Raw genomic sequence first — 5,649 nt, 5'->3', positions numbered from 1 at the left:
GTGATACATAATAGCTCTTTTCCCAAGATATCTTCAACAGTACAACTAGAACCCACAAGAAGCCAACAGAGCATTCACACTTTACCACTTTCACTTGAACTACAGACTTTCTTTACAATGAAGAGAAAATTTCTTTTTAGTCTACATGTTTGTGTGTGTTATAAGGGTTTGGCCAACCTGCAGCTTTGGGGCCTCATGCCACTTATCATGACATCAAGGGTGGATCCCGGAATTTAAAATACAACCACTGCAAACTGGATTCATGCTTTGATTGGACATGCTATTGTTGGGGCCTATTGGGTAAAATAAGCAGAATGCTATCACAAGCATAGACAAACATCATCTGGGTGCTCTTGAGTGAGGATTGTTCAGGCTATACATTTGATGCCTTGAACAGCAAAAAAAGGCATTCCATCACAATCTCCTCATGTTAATTATGTGAAACAGATGTTTCATACATTTAAAGAATGACGGACCTTAAAAACATTTAGCAGCTCTGAGTTCTCAGGAAATGAAGAAGAAAAATATTTTCACTATGGCCCTTTGAAACTGGCAAACTCTGGGTCCAGCACTGGGTTATGTTGTCCACCTCTACTTCGCTTCGTCTACCACAGCAAAATGTCGAGCGCTTAAAACACATCCACCACATCCTATGCATCAACCCCCACTTTCTGTTGCGTCTATAGCAACACAGATGGTGTCTGAAAACAAACCGAAACATTAAAGCATTAAAAACTACTTTCCTTCTGTGTTGAGGTGAAGACTGGAATTTTAACAGTGACAAAAACTGCGACGTTTGTTCTAAATATGACTGTTTATTGACACCATTTGGTGTGTGCGGTGAGATTATTTCAAACCAAGCATTATCTCCTTGGTCTGTGGTAAAAATTCAATTTTACTTTCTTTTCTGCGCAGAAAATATTGATAAGAGTTCCACTGGAGGTGAAGGGCTTGATGGATTTGTTCGCACATTGCTGTCCAGGAAGCTTAATAAGAGAACTACAAGGATACAGCTGGCAAAGGTGTAGAGGTATGAAGGCTGAGAAAATCTCTCACCTCTCTCACCATTACACTTCCTTTTTTCAACTGCAAGTAGATAAACACTCATTTAACCTACACGAACACTTCCAAATCAATATCAGAGAGACACAAGGACAGGTACTCCGTGCCTAGCAATGACAAATAATACAACATTTACACATATTGAGACAAATTATTAACTATTACTACCACAAACCAAAATTTTTTTTGAAGAAATGAGACAGCAAATGGTTTTGTCAGATAAAGCTGGTTTTGTGATCTACGACACACAAATGGTTTGTCACCATTTGGAAGACAAATCCTTGTTTACGTTTGACAGTTCTTACAATTGGCATCTCCATCTGTTCTTGTACAGTTAGCAGCATATTCTACCTAAACTGCTGAGTTGCGCAATGTGTATGATGCAATTTTCAATTTATACAAATTGTACTTTATCCTGGACAAGATAATGTTGATAAAAAAGTTTCAAGGTAAAAAGAAGTATGCTGATTCCATTTTCAAAACAGAAAAATAATACAACATATCCTTTAATGGCCTAATTAAGCCACTATGGATAATATCATTTCAATGATGGGATACATTCCAGACCATGACCCCAGAGAGACAGAAGTAAAACATACCCCCAGGATTTGCAGGAGGTCTGCCAAGTGGACGGAAAGGTTATGACGCAGCTCTCAGAGTAGAACTTATCCAGAGAGCATGTTCTCCTGAACTGCCCTTCCATTGACCCCACCCTCGGCTGTCCCCTTCCAACCAGACACCCCCGACCCCCACCACCCCCCCCAGCCTGCGGACGGGGGCCGGCTGCTAAAGCTGCAGACAAGGGCAGGGGAGGCCCCCCCTGCTGAGCGCAATTGGGATCTGAGGAAGTTAAACTCTTCCGGAGCGCAAATCCCAGCTTGGGCAGCAGAGTGGGGATTCTCGGCTCCCTGGTGCTGCCTGATCAGAGGTCAGCTCTATCAGCGCCGGCCCCACCGCCGCATCCCTGCTGGACTGCAGGAGCTCAGCACTCTCATTTACCTCAAATGCTGCTGTCAACACTTTTGTGGCTGCGCTTGACTCTCTGTAACAGAGGTGTTTTGTAGCTTATGAAAGGTGGCCTGCGATGGGTGGGGGGTGGACAACAGAGCTGAAGGGGAAACTAGATATGGTATTATATTTAACAAATGAGGGGGGAAAAAATACCTTGTGATCCCCTGTGTTAGCCTACTTGAGGTAACTATTCCAAGTCCCAAACAAATCCCAGTTCCTATTGATAGTGAAAACCCTTGACAGGCAGGGGCTGTGTATAACTGTGTAGACAATGACTGACAGACCAGGGGCCAACCACAGGAAATGGTTTAAGGTCCATACCTGCTACACTGCAGGTGAGCACGAGAGGGCCTGAACACAAGGGCGAAGATCCAGGAGCCGAGCACAGCCAACAATTCTCAGGCCCCGCTTCCTACTGTCACGGACTCCTCCGCTACCGACGTCACCCTGTCAGAGGAGCCCTGACCGTTTCAGCCCGCGTCTGTAGCCAAATTCCCGGAGACTGAAGGACAACTCAATTACTTCCTCTCCCTGACATTTCCGAGCAGGTGGAATGCGAGCAGGAAACAAAACAAAAAAAAAAAAGCGCGGCATTTACGTTGACACGAGCGTCTCTCAGTCACGCCGTTGCACCAGCCGAGGAGCGGGGAAAAGAGAGGTGGGCATGTCCAAGGGTTTAAAATAAAGAGCTCTGCAAAAATAATGATGTCACAAGCGCGATGGGGTCGGTGGGGGTGTGGGGAGTGTGGGGGGGGTGGGGGGTGTGGGGGGGGGGTGCGTGGGGCTTCCTCTGCGAAACAGCTGCTGCCACCCGCATGCATTACTACCTTGAGAAGCGGGAAGCTTACTGTCATCTTCAATAGCAAAACCTCCAAACACGATTATGCTACAAATCCAAACCTGTTAAGACACACTGTCAAGCAGACTGACATACCCTTTCAGTTTCTATCAGACACTTGCGCTGGCTGACGCACGGCTTGCGTTCGTCTTCCTGGGGGAAAAGGCATATAAATGCAAAGCAGATGCAGTCACGTGACCAGTCAACTGACCGGACTGTGCACGAGGTTTAAGGGCTAAAGCTCTCATGCTCTCCGCGGAGGACTTAATCTAAATAAAACCATTCCACAACCTGTCAGAATCGCAGCCCTTCAGCTCTAGCTTCTTGTACACTCAATTCCGTTCTGAGCTTTAGTGCACCTACCTTGCCGCCCGGTGTACTGATGCCAACCTGCTCCATTTACTCTCACTGCCACTGCCATAGCAACTCCTACCCAGCTCCTGAGGAGGAAGCGTGCTTCCCCGCATTTCGCATGACTATGACGAGACAAGTATGCGCAGCTCAAACTACAAACGACGCCTCGGACCCGATCTCGGTGTCATCTCCATCAACAACACTGCACTTTAACATTATCAGACAGATTTGTTAACTAAGTGTCAGACGTGAGACTACATATGCTGGCACTTGAGCAGTCACCCAGGTACTGGTGCAGGGCAGGAAGTCAGCCCAATGAGCTGCACGCTGTAGTTTCCGCCCATTGCTCATGCCTCCTGTAACGTTAGCATTAGTAATGCTATTAATATTACCATTAACGTTAATGTTATGCCTTCTCTTGTGCTAAAACTGAGGTCATTGTTTGAGCTTTGACTCTCTCTAGCACTTCCACTCGCTACTCACTCGACTGTTCATGCTGTAGCTCCCGCTATCATGTCCACAAGGGTAACCGTCGTAGCGGGAGTCCCACAAAGCCGCTTCATTGAGACGTTCTGGCGCCTATCCCGCTGCGCACCCCCCCATCCCCCACCCAAACCACCCCACGCTCCAGAGCTGGCCGTATCTCTACACAGACCTGTGTGCCCAGCACAGGGGTGTGGGATTGTATCACAACAACAAAAGGAAATGTGTTTACAAGAACGAAACGCGAGCGTTACATCCAAACAATGCAGCAGTGCCCCCAGTCCTCCCTCCCAGCCCCCTACCACCCCCACCCCATCCCCCCGGAGGCTGGAGGACCCTTCCTTCATGTTCAAAGATTATCAGTTAATCCAAAATGTGCAGGATCATGAGACAAAAACAAAGCGGTTAAAAAAAAAAATGTGAGGGGCTTTTTTTTTTTTGGCTCCCGTTTGTTTTTTTTGGCTTTTGCATTAATCCACTGGAACGCCACACGTTTTTGCCTCTTTTATTGGGCGTGTGTAAATGTTTTATAACCATTAAATAGGAGCTGAAATTTTCAATGGATAGCATGCGAAAGTATTAATTGTAAAGGCCATTATTTGGTGTCCATGAGGCTGAATCAGCTTAGCCACTCCATTCCCCGATTTGCATACAAAATGCTTTATTTTGGCAATCAATGAAAGTGCTTCACTGTATGTGGGGCTTATCGCATGCATGCAGGAAATGGATTCCTTCGCCATCTCGTTAAATTCTGTTGATGCAGAACAATTTGAAACATGGCACGGGCTGCAATGACATTTAAAGATGCCTCCGCTTAATTATATTTCGCAAACATTTGGGGCTGTTTGTCCTCTGGGATAAAGTGCTTTCACTACAAAGTTAACTTGTTAATAATTCAGAAAAGAAATCTCTGTTTTCGTGGAGCGCTAATCGTTATCTTCTATTAGTGATGGATAAGGGCGTTCAAGGTACCCTGCGTACACGTGAGGGGGGGTTTGTGGGTATGAGTGGGGTGTGTGTAGGAGGGCGTTTTACCCGTATCTCCTTGTCCTACTTTAAACGGGGTGCTAAGATTGTAGAGATCCCATCAAAAACACTTCTGGAGCACATGTGGCTTTGCTGTTTCCCAATTTCAGTCTTACAATTGCTCGCCATGCAGACCCAAATAGACCGTATTAAACTTTTGAACCCTCTCAGTCAAAGTGGTTCAATAAAAAAAATCTAAATTCCTCCTCTGACCTTGCATTCAGCGGATCCTTTTTCCTATAGCATGGATGCTCACAGTTAACTCTTTGTCATCTGAAGTGGGGCTCTTGTCCTCTCTGCCATTTCGTAAACAAGTCGAGATTTTCCATTTCGAATTACAATGATGGCGAAGCAGCATTCAATGGCACATAAAAACGCAATATTCCCCATTATGTTTGTGAGGTTTTTAAATTGCACGCATCTCTCTCTGCCTACGTATCTACTCTGTGTGTCTTCCATATGAACAAAACCTTATATCCTTCATCTGCAGAGAAACCTAAGAGGTTTCACCTTGACCTTTTTACAGTATGACTGCTATCAAGACTACAAAAAGAGCAGAGACCTAAAAAACAAATTGAACTGTAAACAGTTTATACTAAGGTCCAATTAATTAAACATTGATAAAACGTTATTAACATTAACTAATCGCATTACAAAGTTGGTTCCTGCTCAACCCTTGTGAATGACTTGTGGAACATCAGTCAATACAATAAAGCATTTGTTGACTTTTTTTGTTCCTGTCCATTCATAAGGAGTAAGTGATCGAGATGGACACATTAACGTTTCAATGCTGTGTTAATTATTGATTAATGAGACTTAAATATGATGGTCCCACTGAACATAACAAGCCTTTCAGCATGGGTCTAATATTCTAA

The sequence above is a fragment of the Megalops cyprinoides genome, chromosome 13, assembly GCF_013368585.1.
Source record: "Megalops cyprinoides isolate fMegCyp1 chromosome 13, fMegCyp1.pri, whole genome shotgun sequence".
In the NCBI taxonomy this organism is placed as follows: Eukaryota; Metazoa; Chordata; class Actinopteri; order Elopiformes; family Megalopidae; genus Megalops; species Megalops cyprinoides.
This window is presented reverse-complemented; position numbering follows the sequence as displayed.